The sequence below is a fragment of the Primulina eburnea genome, chromosome 13 (assembly GCF_022965805.1).
Source record: "Primulina eburnea isolate SZY01 chromosome 13, ASM2296580v1, whole genome shotgun sequence".
Classification (NCBI taxonomy): Eukaryota; Viridiplantae; Streptophyta; class Magnoliopsida; order Lamiales; family Gesneriaceae; genus Primulina; species Primulina eburnea.
The window spans coordinates 11,435,694-11,454,393 of record NC_133113.1 but is presented as its reverse complement, the minus strand read 5'-3'; the positions used below and the strand labels follow the sequence as shown (position 1 = coordinate 11,454,393).

The 18,700-nt window shown below is 34.6% G+C and overlaps 1 long non-coding RNA gene across 1 annotated transcript in view; it reads right to left on the bottom strand.

Moving 5' to 3' along the window:
• Window positions 1-17,256, bottom strand: part of LOC140809715 (uncharacterized) — a 35,334-nt gene extending 18,078 nt beyond the window's left edge. The window contains exons 1-5 of the long non-coding RNA XR_012113158.1: window positions 17,037-17,256; window positions 4,372-4,623; window positions 3,531-3,622; window positions 2,341-2,463; window positions 2,000-2,263 (exon numbers count right to left, since the gene is read on the bottom strand). This is a non-coding gene — a long non-coding RNA (uncharacterized lncRNA). The remainder of the gene's footprint in view (window positions 1-1,999; window positions 2,264-2,340; window positions 2,464-3,530; window positions 3,623-4,371; window positions 4,624-17,036) is intronic.
• Window positions 17,257-18,700: the final 1,444 nt, after the last annotated feature.

Sequence of the window (18,700 nt, the reverse complement as noted above, 5' to 3'; positions counted from 1 at the left end):
TATGAGATGCTCATATGATGAGTATCATGAAACTCATATTTGGAATACTGTATATTCTAAACAGTTCCTAGTCGATTCAGCTGCCGTTAAGAAGGATATAGGCCGCTAGAGTTCGAGACTAGTATCTGCGATGTGAGTACCATGTTTCATTGGTAGGGGACATTGTGATGTCCGAACATGCAGATAGGTGCTCCTTGTAGAGTGCACTGAACAACCCTCTATAAAAGGACTTTCCAAGTGGTTCTCACTTATAGAGTGGAAAAGTCCTGGTTTATGGTTGTACACCATTAGTCCTTATGACCCGGGACAACATTGAGACTCTATGTGCTAGAATTACACTTTGACTTGTTTACCGACTCTCATGGGGTCATCAGGTGGCAAGGTTGGGTGTTCTGTCGAAACACATAGGAGTCGATGCGATTCACCGCTTACCTTCGGGTATGGATATCCTATGTGTTATCATGTGTATGTAGGTTGAAATCTCTGGCCAGAGTATGGTGGTAATTATGAAAGGGGTTTCATAGATTACACCATCGATGCAACAACGACATGACACATAGTATCGATTCATTGACAACTCTCGATAAACCAATGGTTGTCGAATCGGTCGGGATATATGAGTTGAAGGGACCGTACTGTACGCTAACCATAATTGAATGGTTCTTGCAGACACTATCATTTAATACCTAGGGAATCATGTAAGCGATGTTGCTAGGCGTTTAACATGATTGGTTGGGTAGTATCAGACTTGAGTTCTGACGTTCTTGTTATCAAAGTGTTGATAAGTAAGAATGGAGCAGTTGGGGTATGCTCATATAAGACATGTTTAGTCCGAATCACATGGAGATGTGAACCCACGGCTAGTTGTATCAATGAACCATTGAGGGCCACACAAGTACTAGCTTTCTAGATCCCGTTGAGAAGTTAAAAATAGTTCAATGTGTTGAACGGCTTATAAATGAGTTTATAAGCGTAAGGAAAAATTAGAAGTATGACTTCTATAAAGGAGAAAATAGTTCAATGTGTTGAACGACTTATAAATGAGTTTATAAGTGTAAAGAAAAAATAGAAGTATGACTTCTATGAGAGAAATGTAAATTTTAATTTATGGAAGTGTTCCTAAATTAAAAGTTGGCCAAGTGAATAATGTATTTGAAAATTGTGATTTTCATAAACATTATTATGGACTAAATTAAATTAATTCAAGTGTTGAATTAATTAAACACTAGTGGACCTAGTAGAGTCCAAATAATTAAATTAATTCAAGTGTTGAATTAATTAAATCATATTGAGTCTTGTAGAGCTCAATTTAAATTAATTATTTAACTATTGGGACTTGGGTAAATTCAAGTAATGTTTAATTAGTCTCAAATATGTTTGAGATAATTAAATTTAGTTCATGGTTTTTAATTTGTTAAAAAACATATAATATGCATGCATGGGAGGTGAAAGGTTGGGAGACTACTTTTTGAGTTTTCAAGGCATGGCATGCAACTTTTTGGAACAACTTTTCCCACAACCAAGGCTAGTCTTCCTTCCCTCCTCCCACACTCCCTCTTGGCCGAAATCTTCAACACAATTCTCTCCATTTTTTCTTCATTTTTGTGTTCTTCAATTGTTGGAGAAAAACACTCACTTCTCAAAGAAAAATGTCATACATTTTCTAGTGCAAGTGTAAGGTGGATCTACCTAGTTGGTGGTGGGCTTGATTGGAAGAAAGGAGTCCAAAAGAAAGGTGAAGCTTGTAGATTGTCTACCTTCAAGAGCTTAGTTGTTTGACAACTAAGTTGGAGCCACAATCAATCTTTTAAAGATTGATAGGTACATTTCTTAACACACTATGAATGTCATTTTGTGTTTATTGTATTTGCTACACATTATATGAGAGGTGGCCGAAATTTTCTTGCTAGAAAATATGATTTTCGAAATTTTGTTGCTTCCGTTGCGCTTCCGGTTACCGTAACCGATCCCCTTTCATTTTATACACAAGAAACAATACCTAAAGTAGATCATTTACTCCAGCCTTTGAGTTCTCAGTAGCATTAACAGCAAGTAGGAAAAATCAAAAGTCGCGGTACAAAATCAAGAAGGAAAACTTCACAGCTCTAGATTCAAAGTGCCGATGAAAAATAAGCGTCAAAAGATTAGCAAGATGCAACTAAATGACTAGAGTGGTCAAGAAAACACTTAAGATGCCAGATATTATGTAAAAAACATTACCTGAAGTTTGCTCCACAAACCTGATTAATTTAATCATCACTTCCTGTCAAGATGAATGGATACGAATCAGTAATATCTAACAGGAATAAGGTGTCACCATATTTGAGAAGAGCTTCTCACTCTTTGCATGTTGTTCTGTAGCAGGATGCTTTGTAATGAGGGCAGAACTGAAGTAGCTGTAAGGTTGGGAACTATTTGGCTTTAGGATCCCCCAGAGTGTGGATTATTTGAGTTCATCATAGCCTACATAAGATAAAAGAAGGCAATGGTTAGAACGCCAATGCCTAAAAAATAGCATAGAAGTTAAGGCAATATATAAACACAACATATGATTCAATGGAAAAGATGATGACCTGTCACGTTAGAAAGGGAAAAATTAAATTTTAAAACATCTCCTAATTTTCAATACACATGGACGGTTATTGACATGCTCTTGGAATTCGATTTCTACTCACCATGTGAAAATGATGGGGAAACAAGACCACTATGTGGACACACCAAATTATAGAAAAATATATCTCAAGAAAGACAAATTTGGAAAGGACACCAAAGAGACAGAATGTAACAACATTGTGGCATCCTACACTAACCATACAGAACATAACTGAGGTGCCATATCAAAAAAATCATGTGAGGAATTTTAGTTTCCAGAGTTGTTACTACATGAAAATGAACCAGGACATGCAAAATAAAATCTAAAATCAATATTATAGAACATGAAAGAAAAAATGCAATGTTTGTTTTCATTTTCTTCAAGCAAGACAATCCCTTGAAAGAACTAGCAATACCTTTTATTATTATTCTCTTTCCCCAAAACATTACACTCGTTTTCAAATCTCCACTATAATCACTATTTTCGACTCAACTTTTTACCACCTCCAAAGAATATTCTGTCATTATATCATATTCAAATTAAATATATACGAACATAAAGTTTTCAAACAAATTTTAATCATTTCTGACATTAGTTGGCATCAACGATAACAATTTCATTCTTCCAAAAGAAAAATCAAATGTATATTTCATTTCCTCAAAACATTCTGAAAAATATATTCCAAAACACTTAAAATATCAAAAACAAAAATGTTGTCACTATTACAGTTACTAACTTGATCTATACCTTTGAATTCAGATCCGCAGAGGTGACTTTAAATCGTCCCCTGCGTTCGATAACAGCACCTTCTGATGCCTCTTCCCATAATATGATTGTTTAATCACATATAGAGCATGCATATCATTGAAGAAAAAACATAAGAAAAAGCTCATGCATGTCTACATGACAAAAAACAGGGTAAAATTCAATGCATTACCAGTAGCAGAATAACTGGCATCTTTCTTTTGACGATACTGCAAAGGACTGCCATAGTTCCACTCGTTCTGATATCTTGGTTGCAGATGTTCCCTTCATATTTATGGGAAAAAATTCAATACTCCAAAGTTCAAAGGTATTTCTTAAAATGCCAAAGGGCATAAGCAAGTCTAAATATAGGATATGCAATAAAGATAATTAACAGATGATTAAGCCTCTGGTCAGCTAGAAAAAACACGTACAACACTACACATGTTGCCACTGTCATACTTTGAACTTCTCTAAATAATTTTCTATGATTTTCAGGACAAAGATAAAAAAAAGAAGTAAAGCACCGTAAGATTTAGAGAGATAAATTGACCAATGTTAGAATCTACAAATAAAATCACAGTGCTTCTAGTCACTAGTATCTCTAACTAATATTTAAGAACTGAAAATCTTGAGAGCGTTCTAAAAAATCTTGAGAGCGTAACATGATAAGGTCCGGCATAGGACCTTTCAACGATGCAGCAATTCCCATATCATAATAATGATTTTTCCAAAAAAGAATATTCTAGAAAAAGGCAAATCCCTTTGAACAAACCTTCTCTCGTACCCCGTAAAAAGAGGAAGAATCATGTGAGGATATCTGTGGTAGAAACCTTTGTTAGTAGGATGATAAATTCACGTAAACTGAATGAAGCACAGGTAGAAAATGCAAAAACTGCAACTTCTACAAGTAAGCATTCAAAATTTACAAATGAGAAACCACAATCCCGTTCCTTGCCAATTACTAGCATTCACGTGATTACTCTTCTAAAAATAATATATCGAATTCTACACCTTGGTTAAAAAAATTATACATGTCTCCACTAACCACCGACTTCTCAGGAGATGAAATATAGTCCGGTGACTGTGAGTGTGAGCCACTCAACTATATTTTAAGCCCTGAACCACTTCTACCAATATCATAACCATCAGTTCTCCCTGATTCTTGATCTACAGTACTTGTCAAAGGCTGCTGTTGAATCTGCAACTCAGAATCTGAGTGGGCAGAATCTCTTGAACTTGGACTACCGGCACCAATGTCATCCTCACACGCATCAAAGAAACCTCTGCATTCAGCAGAAGTTTCACATCAGTTAAACCAATTAAAGGTGGACTTCCTAAACTCACACTCATCTGAGCATAGTGCGGGATTGTATAAACATAAATCTAGCAAATGTCCATATAGGTCATAAGCATATCCAAAGTCTACTTTATGACAAATAGTTATGCATAGCATGTGAATAAAGAGGGTCAAGCTCATCAAATGACAGCTATAAAGTGTAAGGAAATAGAAGTGAAATCAGAAAGTTTTCATCACATTCAAGTCTAACGAATAAATAACTGGTACTTCTGGATTTTTTTTTCTATTTGATTGGTTCAAGCCTGAAGAAAAAGGCACAAGAAGAATTTTGCTTCAAACATGTAACAGGGTGGATAAGGAAGGCACTGATAATGTTTCCTCATGAGAGAAAATAAAGCAACGAGGCGTCAAACCCCACAACACAATGAAGAATTAGGTTTCTGATAAGTGAAAGAATTGCACTTAATTAATGTAATAATCCATTTGAATTATGTTAGTTCGGACAAAATTATGCTTGGTATTTGTCGTTTGTGTCGTGCAGGAGGTAAACAATTATTGGTTGAATGATGATGATTAGAAGTGTTTTTTATGCTGAAATGTTGATGGACTAGCGCTGCAGTCACAGGAGAGAAAGAAGAGCTACGACGCTACAACTCAGCGCCGCAGCGCCATGGTTGCCGATGCATGTAGCGCCTCGGCGCCACATTACTAGCGCCGCAACGCTAAGATTGGGAGATGAGTACGATTTACGAGCGCTTAGGCACCACTTGAGTAGCGCCGCGACGCTAATGTCTGCGCAGAAAAACTCTGTGGACTTTATTTTACGGGTTTGGACGAAGTATAAATGATAGAAATAGGGTTTCCATTGGGGGAGGCCTTTTTGGATAAAAAAATCATGTGAGAGACAAGGAGTATACAACGAAGAAGGATTTGGAACGCAAAGATCGATATCAAAGACGAATAACGACGAATCTGGGGACAGAGACGTCACTTTTGACTCGTCGCCCTTTAAATTCTTGTATTGAGATGTTTAACCCTTCAAACATGCTGTGTTTTAGTTTAGATTTTTATATGAACTAACTTTTCAATTCTGGAAGATGATGTAGCTTCGTTGACACGATAATTTTGACTATGTTATTTATTTGATTGAATTCCTGTTAGTTTAATTATGTTTTATAGTTCTTATTTATTTCAATTTACTTTTCATAAATTAACTAATATCTTATTAATTCCACAACTCAGGAGAAAGACTAGAATTATTGATCATTAGAGACTGTTGGAAATTTTCAAGTTCGCAATCTTGATTTTGATGTTAACAAAACTTGTTATTGTGTTTCTAACATATTTACTCGAGTGTGAAGTTGCAAACACAAGAAGCTAGCTGAAACTGAATTTTGCACAAACTGAATTTCTGGCGAGCTTCGGTATTTTGATGATATCTCTCAACTAGATTATCCAAATGACAATCCGCCAATTGGACTGATTAGAAAACGCAATTTGGAACAAATCGTATTTCTCGTCAGTTGGGCAAAATCGGAAGTTATCATGGCCTAACTGATCGCTCAATTACCGAACTGATCACACGAAAACAACAATCAGTTGTGTTTGAGCAGCTGCCGTATTTTGGTCATATCTCTCAGCTCGGTTATCGAAACGAAGCGATTCAGTATGCGTTGGAAAGATAAGACAAAGATCTACAAATCATTCTGAGAAGTCGAAGTCTGAATCGAAGCTTAAGAGGCTGATAAATGACGATAAAGCTACTGGTTCTGCACAAACTGAAATCAGCTAGACTGATTTCAGCACATCAGCTGAAACTGAACCAGCTGAACTGAACCAGTTGCTGACCAGTTGAACTGAACGACCAGTTGAGTTGACCAGAGTTGACCAGTTGACCAGAGTTGACCAGTCGGGAAAATGTCCAGCAAGACGAATTTGACCGTTGCAATTCCAGAAACAGTACAGAAACTTTCCAACGGTCATATTCTTGTATCTAACGTATATATCATTGTTGGGGCTTAAAAATACAACATATTGAAGATCAAACAAAAGCTTTTGAAGTGGATTCAAAGCATGGGCAGTTAGCATGAATATGTTAGTCAGTTGAGAGCACAAGCCCTTGTGTGAGGAAACATTTGAGATGTACACTGTAACTGATAAATTCCTCACACACAATCACTCACACATATAGAAGAGAGTTGAACTTCAAAGATTAGTTGAGTGAGTCTTGCACAAAGACGTAAAACTTGTGTATGTAGTCTTTGCATATGAGACATTAAACAATATGCTGATTGTGAGGTGCTGCCTACAATCTTGAGTGCTAGGAGTTCAGTTTAGGCAGTGGTGTAAGTCCTAGCTGAATGGGTTTGTACAAGGTGTTGTATAAATCAAATTCTTCTAGTGGATCCTTCCCAAGGGGAAGAAGGGGTGACGTAGGAGTTGTTAATCTCCGAACATCCATAAACAAATTCGTGTCTATTTATTTATTGCATTTGCTTATTCTTTTCATAGTTTTAAAGATGCATTGTTGAAGCATTTTATGTCTTCTTCAAATACCAAAATATTGCATACCAAGTGTTTGATAAAATGCTTCAACTGAAATCTTTTTACTCATTCAGCTTGCATATATTTTAAATGCTTTACAAAATGATTAATGGGTTTCTACGAAGGATTATTTCGAGTGTATTCCGCTTGGTTTGAAAATCAAACTCGATTTAATTCATCGGTGTTCATATTTCAAGAACCGAGCTATTGTAGCTCAACGATTGATATGTTAATCGATCCCATCAAGTGGTATCAGAGCAGGTTGTTCTTGAAAGAACATTGAAACTGATTTGGATGTTTAAAATTCGAAATTTCAGATTTTTTACACATATATATGCAAAACTGAATTTTCGCGCAGCTTGTAGCGACCATGGAAAAAATGGCATATCTCCTTGCTCGAGTGTCCAAATGACGAACCGCTTTTTGTGTTGCAAACTAGACTCGTAGAGGTTTACAGCGGTATAAAATTTTCAGCCTAATTATGCACGAGAAAATACAGTTTATTTGTTTGACAGAGCATATGTGCTGCAGCAGAAAATGAGCCATGGAGAAAATTGGTTAGTTATCCCTCTTCTTTTACATTTTTCAAAATTTCAAAAATATAGGGGGAGAACTATTTATAACTTTAATGAGTAGATTATTTTTAAATATTGAGGGGGAGAAAATTTTGTTTAAAATGTTTTGAAATATGACTTTTTGATTCACACAAAAAGGGGGAGAAATATGTTAGTTGAGTTGATTGTTTATCCAAGTTTTGTGATCATCAAAAAGGGGGAGATTGTTGGAACTTTTCAAGTTCGCAATCTTGATTTTGATGTTAACAAAACTTGTTATTGTGTTTCTAACATATTTACTCAAGTGTGAAGTTGCAAACAAAAGAAGCTAGCTGAAACTGAATTTTGCACAAACTGAATTTCTGGCGAGTTTCGGTATTTTGATGAAATCTCTCGACTGGATTATCCAAATGACAATCCGCCAACTGGACAGATTAGAAAACGCAATTTGGAACAAATCGTATTTCACGTCAGTTGGGCAAAATCGGAAGTTATCATGGCCTAACGGATCGCTCAATTACCGAACTGATCACATGAAAACAGCAATCAGTTGTGTTTGAGCAGCTGCCGTATTTTGGTCATATCTCTCAGCTCGGTTATCGAAACGAAACGATTCAGTATGCGTTGGAAAGATAAGACAAAGATCTACAAATCATTCTGAGAAGTTGAAGTCTGAATCGAAGCTTAAGAGGCTGATAAATGACGATCAAGCTACTGGTTCTGCACAAACTGAAATCAGCTAGACTGATTTCAGCACATCAGCTGAAACTGAACCAGCTGAACTGTACCAGTTGCTGACCAGTTGAACTGAACGACCAGTTGAGTTGACCAGAGTTGACCAGTTGACCAGAGTTGACCAGTCGGGAAAATGTCCAGCAAGACGAATTTGACCAGAAACAGTACAGAAACTTTCCAACGGTCATATTCTTGTACCTAACGTATATATCATTGTTGGGCTTATAAATACAACATATTGAAGATCAAACAAAAGCTTTTGAAGTGGATTCAAAGCATGGGTAGTTAGCATGAATATATTAGCTAGTTGAGAGCACAAGCCCTTGTGTGAGGATACATTTGAGATGTACACTGTAACTGATAAATTCCTCACACACAATCACTCACACATATAGAAGAGAGTTGAACTTCAAAGATTAGTTGAGTGAGTCTTGCACAAAGACGTAAAACTTGTGTATGTAGTCTTTGCATATGAGACATTAAACAATATGCTGATTGTGAGGTGCTGCCTACAATCTTGAGTGCTAGGAGTTCAGTTTAGGCAGTGGTGTAAGTCCTAGCTGAATGGGTTTGTACAAGGTGTTGTATAAATCAAAGTCTTCTAATGGATCCTTCCCAAGGGGAAAAAGGGGTGACGTAGGAGTTGTTAATCTTCGAACATCCATAAACAAATTCGTGTCTATTTATTTATTGCATTTGCTTATTCTTTTCATAGTTTTAAAGATGCATTGTTGAAGCATTTTATGTCTTCTTCAAATACCAAAATATTGCATACCAAGTGTTTGATAAAATGCTTCAACTGAAATCTTTTTACTCATTCAGCTTGCATATATTTTAAATGCTTTACAAAATGATTAATGGGTTTCTACGAAGGATTATTTCGAGTGTATTCCGCTTGGTTTGAAAACCAAACTCGATTTAATTCATCGGTGTTCATATTTCAAGAACCGAGCTATTGTAGCTCAACGATTGATATGTTAATCGATCCCATCAGAGACACATCGTTAAATGTTTATACTATTCAGAAAGCGTAAAACTTTACGGAGCTTAGGTGAGATCATAGTTTGCTATTTAAAAGAAAATTACATACTGTTCGGAAGGCGTTAACAAATACACAATTTCAAAGAAAATTACATACCAAAAGAAAATGCTATTTAAAATAGGTAACAAAATGACAACGCACCAAATCATTATTGCAGTTCTCGAGATCGAGAACCTAGATCGCAACTATCTCATTAAGAGGTACACAAAGAGCTTTATAGACAGTAGCACTGACACCTTCTCCAACTTCCTCGTATATCTCATAATCATTAGTAGTAAGTGGAAATTTTTTTCGGCAAGGCTTGTGCCATGACTTTCCTGACACAAGGATATCAATGTTTTCGCAACAAGACGTTCTAGTAAACATCAAGTGGATGTAGATAAAGAAGGCCGGGGTAGAAAAAATTTCATATTTATTCCAATAAATTTAAAATCGCCCCCTTCTATACCAAATTAATGCAGACGTACCACACACAAAACAGGATTATTCGACACCCAACAATATTCATTGTGCAAACCGTTCAAAAATGAAAACAAAGGTGGCTTTCAAAAGGAAATAGAAATGGAAAAATCAGCCCAAAGTTTGCAAGCTGTCTGGAAAATTCATCCTCGATACAGCTAGATCAGTAGATGTTACATAGTTCAACCGAGTACTATGAAGGTACTATTTTTCCACTCACTGTCCAATATCTTAAGTTAAACAAAAATGCACTCTGAAGTTCTCAACATTCCAAATTTCAGAAGATAACTGTTCAACGAGAAGAAAACAACCACATGATGTGTTACGTCACCGCTGATGAGAAATCGGTCAAGAAAAATGAAATAATCACTATATATTAGAGATCAGAATACCCAAGTGTGAAACAAGAGAGCATTGACGCATGTTAATTGGCTAACATTCATGCATAGTACTATTATGATCTGGTGTTACCAATGACTGGGGGCAAGCCCATAATTTTTAGTGCGAAGGAATCTCATGATATGCCACTAAAAGTTTTTACGATTTATTTGGAATCACAATTCCATTTACCAATGTCTTGACCCAAATGTGTAAAGTTATATGATAATATTATATAATCTTCTACTAAAAAAACATCATCAAATGCCAACACTTGCTAGTAGAAGCAGATTACAGGGATTGTTGTATTTTTTAAATATCTTTCATTTATGCCAAAGGGAAGGGGGCACATGATGCTGAAGTTAACATAGAGAGGCTTATGTGGACCAGATATCAGACACACCTAATAGGACTACTGTTCTCGTGTTTACAAATTACAACCTATCATGTGGGAATGTGCTTAATATAGACGCATACGGATATGAATATTGGATTCTTGCCTCATACTCTCTTATCACCCGGATACTATGTGTTATACTATAATGCCTAGAAGTTCCATTACTTAACCATCAAGTAGACATCAGCCCCAAGAAATTGAAAACTCAAATATTCCAATCACAACACCACATGGAATTTTTGTACGCAAAATAAACCTAACAAGGTGAGGTCTACGCTATATGCACTACCAAGTTAAAAAGATTCATATTACCATGGACATAACAAGAAGAAAAAGCATGCTATAAGCCCATTATTAGAGCACATTGTGCAACATTGAAGGATTAGCTAATGAACAAGAGACGAACACCTATTTCCATCCAATCAAAGAGCTTCCGGCCCTTTAATCAACAACCATACAACTCGACGAAGATTATTGGTCAAACATGTTGTGAAAAAGTAAAAATTTATGGTAAAAAGTAAAAATCTCAAACTCTCAAAATTTACCAAACTACACACTTTATAATATTTTTCTCTCTACTCAATTGTGATTTTCTTCACAAATGAGAGATCTATTTATAGGAAATCTTTACAAATAATCCAAAAATAAAATACATCATTACCTACATCATCACACACTAATTTTCAATATTTACAACTCTTATTTTCAACATTCAAATATTCAACATTCAAATATTCAATACACACATTTTAAATATATTTTTCAACACTCCCCCTTGTGATGATGATCATAATGATTGTCTTCATTACGTGTTTTTATATTGCCTCGTTAAAAACCTTACTAGGAAAAACCCATTGGGATAAAAACCATAGCAAGGGAAAAAGAGTGCAGTCACGTAAACTCCCCCTCATGTTGACACGAACAATTCTTCACAAATTTCGTAGATTGCGCATCCCAATATTATATATGTGCTTTCTGAATATTGACGTAGGAAGCGCCTTTGTGAAGAGATCTGATAAATTTTCACTTGATTGAATGTGACGAACATCAATACATTTATTCTTCTCAAGCTCCTTGGTGAATGCGAAGAACTTAGGAGGAATATGTTTAGTTCTGTCGCTTTTTATGTATCCTTCTTTCATTTGTGCAACACATGCAGCATTATCTTCATATAGTATCACAGGCTTCTCGTCGAATGATAATCCGCATGAGATTTGGATATGTTGGGTCATTGATTTTAACCACACACATTCACGACTTTCTTCATGTAGTGCAATAATCTCGGCATGATTTGATGAAGTTGCTACGAGCGTTTGTTTCTGTGAACGCCAAGAAATTGCAGTGCCTCCACGAGTAAAAACATATCCAGTTTGGGAACGTGCCTTGTGTGGATCAGATAAGTATCCAGCATCGGCATAAGCAATTATACTTGGATTAGCATATTTTGAATACAAAATTCCCAAGTCTGTCGTTCCTCGTAGATAACGGAATATATGTTTAATTCCATTCCAGTGTCTCTTTGTTGGATATGTGCTAAATCTTGCCAACAAATTTACGGCTAAAGATATATCAGGCCTGGTACAATTTGTAAGATACATAAGGGCACCGATAGCACTTATATATGGTACTTCTGGACCAAGAATATCTTCATCTTCTTCACATGGTCGGAATGGATTCTTTTCTATGTTTAATGATCTAACAACCATTGGAGTAATTAAAGGATTTGATTTATCCATATTAAAACATTTAAGGATCTTTTCTGTATAATTTGTCTTGTGAACAAACATTCCACATTCTTTTTGTTCAATTTGTAAACCCAAACAATACTTGGTTTTTCCAAGATCCTTCATTTCAAATTCTTCCTTCAAATATGACACAACTTCTTGAATTTCCTTATTCGTTCCAATGATGTTTAAATCATCAACATATACAGCAATAATTACGCATCCGGATGTTGTTTTCTTAATGAAAACACAAGGGCATATTGAATTATTTACATATCCCTTTTTCATCAAGTGATCACTTAGTCGATTATACCACATTCGACCAGATTGCTTTAACCCATATAATGATCTTTGTAATTTCACAGAATAATATTATCTGGGTTTTGAACTTTGTGCTTCAGGCATCTTAAATCCTTCAGGGATTTTCATATATATATATTACTATCAAGTGATCCATATAAGTAAGCTGTAACAACATCCATAAAACGTGTTGTGAACACGTTGCCTGTCTGAGGTTCAAGATATCGAATGATTGATGGACTATCATAACCGATATTAATTCCAACATTTCTTTGAGGTCCCATTTTCTTTCGTTGTGGTGGTGCAATAGGCACATACACCATACATCCAAAAATTCTCAGATGAGAAATGTCTGGTTCTTTACCAAATGCAAGCTGCAATGGGGAGTATTTATGATATGCACTTGGTCTGATGCGAATTAATGAAGCAGCATGTAAAATTGCATGTCCCCATATAGAAATAGGGAGCTTTGTTTTCATAATCATTGGTCTAGCAATCATTTGCAGACTTTTAATCAATGATTCAGCCAATCCATTCTGTGTATGTACATGAGCAACAGGATGCTCAACAATGATTCCCATAGACATACAATAATTATTGAAAGTCTTGGAAGTAAATTCACCAGCATTATCAAGTCTAATTTTCTTGATTGTATAATCGGGAAATTGATTCCTCAATTTTATTATTTGAGCAAGTAATCTTGCAAATGCAACATTTCGAGTTGACAATAAACATACATATGACCATCTGTTGGAGGCATCAATCAATACCATAAAGTATCTGAATGGTCCACATGGTGGATGGATTGGTCCACAAATATCACCCTGAATACGTTCAAGAAACATTGGTGATTCAGTTTGGATTTTGGCTGGTGATGGTCTTATAATAAGTTTTCCAAGAGAACATACTTTACATTGAAACTTATTATTCTGAAAGATCTTCTGGTCTTTCAGCGGATGACCATGTGTATTTTCTATAATTCTTCGCATCATTGTTGAACCAGGATGTCTCAATCGATCATGCCAATTGATTAATATTGAAGAATTATCAACTACCATGTTTGATTCAATCGGACTTATATGAGTATAATGCAATCCAGTAGGGAGCATTGGTAGTTTTTCAATCACATATTTCTTTCCTGCTTTATATGTGATAAGACACATATATTTCTTATTCCCTTCATTCATTGTTTGAGTATCATACCCATGGGAATATATATCATTAAAACTCAACAAATTTCTTTTCGATTGTGGTGAATATAAAGCATCATTGATCAAAAATTTTTTACCATTAACAAAAATTGTGCTTTACCACATCCTTTAATCAAGTCTACAGGACCTGATATTGTATTCACCGTTGTTTTTGTTGGTTTTAGTTCCAAGAAATATCTTTTATCTCGGAGGATAGTGTGCGTTGTACCACTATCGGGTATACAAACTTCAGCTTTTCTCATAGCATTTTTCATTTTTGAACTTCAAAAAAATATGCAATGAAATAAAATTACTGGCAATATATATTTAAGTATAACACATATCATAATTATACAATAAAACATTATATGGATACATGATAAATAAATTATTGTACATTTATATTCTACCACTATATTGTTCATATTCAGAGAAATCATTGAGAAAATCTGCAGCATCAATGTTGTTCATTTCTTTCCCACCAACATATTGATCATTTTCAGAGAAATCATTCATAAAATCACCAGCATCAAAATGAGTTGAATCACTCAAACGGTCACTGCGTTCAGTGAAGTTGGTCTCTTTTTCTTTCCCCTTTAATGATTCTTTATAAAGTTTACAAAGGTGTTCAGGGGCTCGACAAATTTTGGACCAATGTCCTGGAGTACCACATCTGAAACAAGAACTTTCATATCTTTTTGAGTGATTCTCATTAACACTTGTATTCTCATGATGCCTTTTCTGTGGATGGTTTGGGACGCTATTTTGAGATGAGTTATAAAAATAACTATCTCTATTGTTTTCAAAACCACGGCCTCGACCACGACCACGGCCAATTCCACGTCCACGACCTCGACCTCGACCAAAACCTTGTCTTTGAATTTGATTTTGGTTTCCAGGTTTAAATTCATTTTTACTTACAGCATTTACTTTTGGAAATGCTGTTGATCCAGTGGGTCGGGACTGATGATTTCTCATTAATAGCTCGTTGTTTTTTTCCGCCACAAGAAGACAGACGATGAGTTCAGAATATCTCGCAAATCCACGTACTCTATATTGTTGCTGTAGAGTAATATTTGATGCATGAAACGTGAAAAATGTTTTTTCAAGCATTTCCGATTCTGTGACCTCATGTCCACACAATTTTAGCTGCGAGATTATTCGATACATCGCTGAATTATAATCGCTGACTTTCTTAAAATCTTGGAATCTTAACATATTCCATTCATCACGGGCGGTCGGAAGTATAACTTCCCTTATATGTTCAAATCTTTCTTTCAATCTTTTCCACAAAGCCATGGGATCTTTTTCAATTAAATATTCACATTTCAATCCCTCGTCGAGAAGTCGACGCAAAAATATAATGGCTTTTGTCTTTACTTGTGATGTCGATATGCCATTTTCTTTTATTGTCTCACTTAGACCCAATGACTCAAGATGCATTTCTAGATCGAGAGTCCATGGCATATAATTTTTTCCCGTGATGTCGAGCGCAACAAATTCGAGCTTTGTCAAATTTGACATGGTGGTACTAAAAAAAATTACGATGCATTTTATTAGTTAATGAATATTGCAATACAAAGTAATGGATAAACAACAAGTACAAGCATTTGTAAAAATAAAGAAAACACACGAGGAGGATATTCTCCGATAAATAAAAGATTCGTGAGTATGATAACCAACATAATTAAAAATAACCTTGAGAAAGCCATCTTCTTTTTTCTTCGAAAATTTAGCGAAGAATAATTTTTAGAGAAGAAGAGAAATTTGGAGTGATTGAATGTGTTTATGAGATCATATTTATAGGGCAAAAACTAGCCGTTTTGTTACCGTTTATGACCGTTGGTGTATAAAAAATAAAGGTATGTATTTGTATAATTTTATGGTAATAATATGGTGTATATAATATTAGACATATTTAAATAATTATGTATATCATATCATATTATTATAATGATGTGTCATAAGATATTTTATTTAAAAATCTTATAGGCTTTTATACTTGTCGTATCCCTTACCGGGAGTGTAGGATGTCGTCTTAACATCCTCCCAGAATTTATAACAAGTTTTTGAAAAATTTATTTTATTATATAATAACATTATATTATATATTAAATATATACACAATAAATAAACAGTAAAATAAATATTATTACTTTTGTTACCTTTTTCTTCTGTTTGGAGCTTGGAAAAGGATGGAGGACTTTTAGAGCTTCGTGCTGATAACGTGTTGTGAAAAAGTAAAAATTTATGGTAAAAAGTAAAAATCTCAAACTCTCAAAATTTACCAAACTACACACTTTATAATATTTTTCTCTCTACTCAATTGTGATTTTTTTCACAAATGAGAGATCTATTTATAGGAAATTTTTACAAATAATCCAAAAATAAAATACATCATTACCTACATCATCACACACTAATTTTCAATATTTACAACTCTTATTTTCAACATTCAAATATTCAACATTCAAATATTCAATACACACATTTTAAATATATTTTTCAACAAAACAAGATTTGTAAAGATACAAAAATGCACTTTTAATATATAAGAAACTTCGAACATTGATGGGGAGACAACACCACATTATATGTACGCACTACACAAACATGACCTACAAAAATTAATAATGTTTACAACTTTAGTATAAGATTACAGCTTTCCAAATGCTAAGATACTAGATTCAACTAACGCACCTCAGTAAAACGAGAATAACAAAATGACAATAGCAAAAACATTTGAAATCCATTGAATCGAAATTCAAGCCTCCCAAATATAAAATTCGACAAGTCCCACCAACGTAGCCAAAAAAAGTTTCGGTCCTGGGCTAAAAATTTGTGGGTTAAAATGTGTGCTAAAATATGAGCTAAAATTTGTGATATATTCAATGCTATTTTATTTTTTAAATTTGTGGGCTAAAATGTTGGCTAAAATGGGCCAATTTTTTTTTTAAAAAAACTCCATCAATATTTTTAAATAAGCCAAAAAATCAAGCTTGGGCTGGAGCCCACCCCAGCCTTTGGGGTGGCTCCGTCCCTGAGTCCCACAGTTAATATGTGAATGTTGATGTACCTACGATTTTTTGGCGCCAAAAAACTTGCGGATGTTCCAGAGGTAGAGAGACTCAAAGAGAAGAGGAAGAGCGGAGAGGGAAACAACGTCGTTCTAGGGCTGTCAATAAACCTTTCGTTCGACTACTTCGTCATACATGATATCAAAACTACAGTTAGATATAGCTCTTCGTCTACGGGTCTTGCAGTGGAATACTCACTGTTAATTTTGACAGCTGAATAAACACCAAAAACTTATAATCTATTTTATTTTATTAGAAACTGGAACATTTAACACAATTTTAGCCCAACGGAGGAAAAAGTGTCACCTTGGACTTCACTTAGCACAACTTGAAAACTTATGAACATTTACTTTTTTAGATTTATTGATCCAACAACGTCCATAATTGACCCAAAACACGGCTTGATAACTTAACTTATTTTGGAGATATTAATTGTGGATCGATTTTTTTATCAATAGCATAAATTTAATTTTTGAGTTTTTGTTATTTAATTTTTATATCGTTGAGGTGAAAAAAATAGTAAAATTAAATGTTTTAGAGTTTTAAAAGTATTAAATTACAATAAAACAAAGGGGTTTAAAATTTTCAAACTACTTTCTCACGTATAGCTTTCAAAACAACATTGACAAAGTTAAACGTCCCTATAACTCCATTTTCTTCCTGGGTAAGGGACTCAAGCACAAATACTTCCACTTCCTAAAACTTGCCTAAGAAGTCGGCCAGTGCCTGAACTTTAATAAAATTCCAACTCTGACATCCAATCATGCTGATTGAGCTTTGTGATTCCTTTCATGAGTCAGCCTAAATACTCTTTCAAAGGGTTGTTAGTTAAGACAGTTACACGGTGAGAGAAAATGTGGCTGAAGCCTCCGAGCTATCATAGTCAAAGGCTCAAGGCTATTAAGATCTAAATTCTGGACATAGTTGATCGATTGATTAACTGACTCCTTCCTATATGGGTACTGTTGGATCCGGTTTTCTACGTGCCCAAAACGCAGCGGAAGTTTAAAATTTTTATTTTATTTTGAAAAACAAAATAATTGTTTGGACACTCGTATGATTTTCATAAATCAAACATACATAGGATGTTTAAAAGTTATACCTTTGTGAATTAAATCACTTGGCTCCAACTAATCCGGTATGAACGGATTAGGTCTTGATGAATCCCTACGAACTTTCTTCGATTCTTCTAATTAGGTCCACGACTAGAAGATTTGTTCCTCTTCCAAATAACACTAGAATATTTGGAAGAAGTTTCAACGTTGAAGATTAAAATCGAGAGACGACTCAACTCTCTTTTTCTTGAAAAATTGGCCAAAAGTTTGGAGGAGTTTCTTATGTGATTCACGTGAGTCACTCTTCAAAAATGGTGGAGGCTAGGTCAAAATCTTTTTATTTCCTTAAAAACAATAGTTTGACCTAAAATTCCATAATTAACATTAATGGGCTTGATTAATTAATTGGGCTAGTCCAACTAGTTTAATTAATTAATCAAAGTCCATTAATAACTTTAATTATTTAATATGTTGGACTTGTACTCCTACAAACCCATTAAACATACTCTCATTATATTTAATTTAACAATTAATAAACTCAACTTTTGAGTTTTATAAATTAAATTAATTATAAATTCAACATTTGAATTTATTATATAAATTGTAAA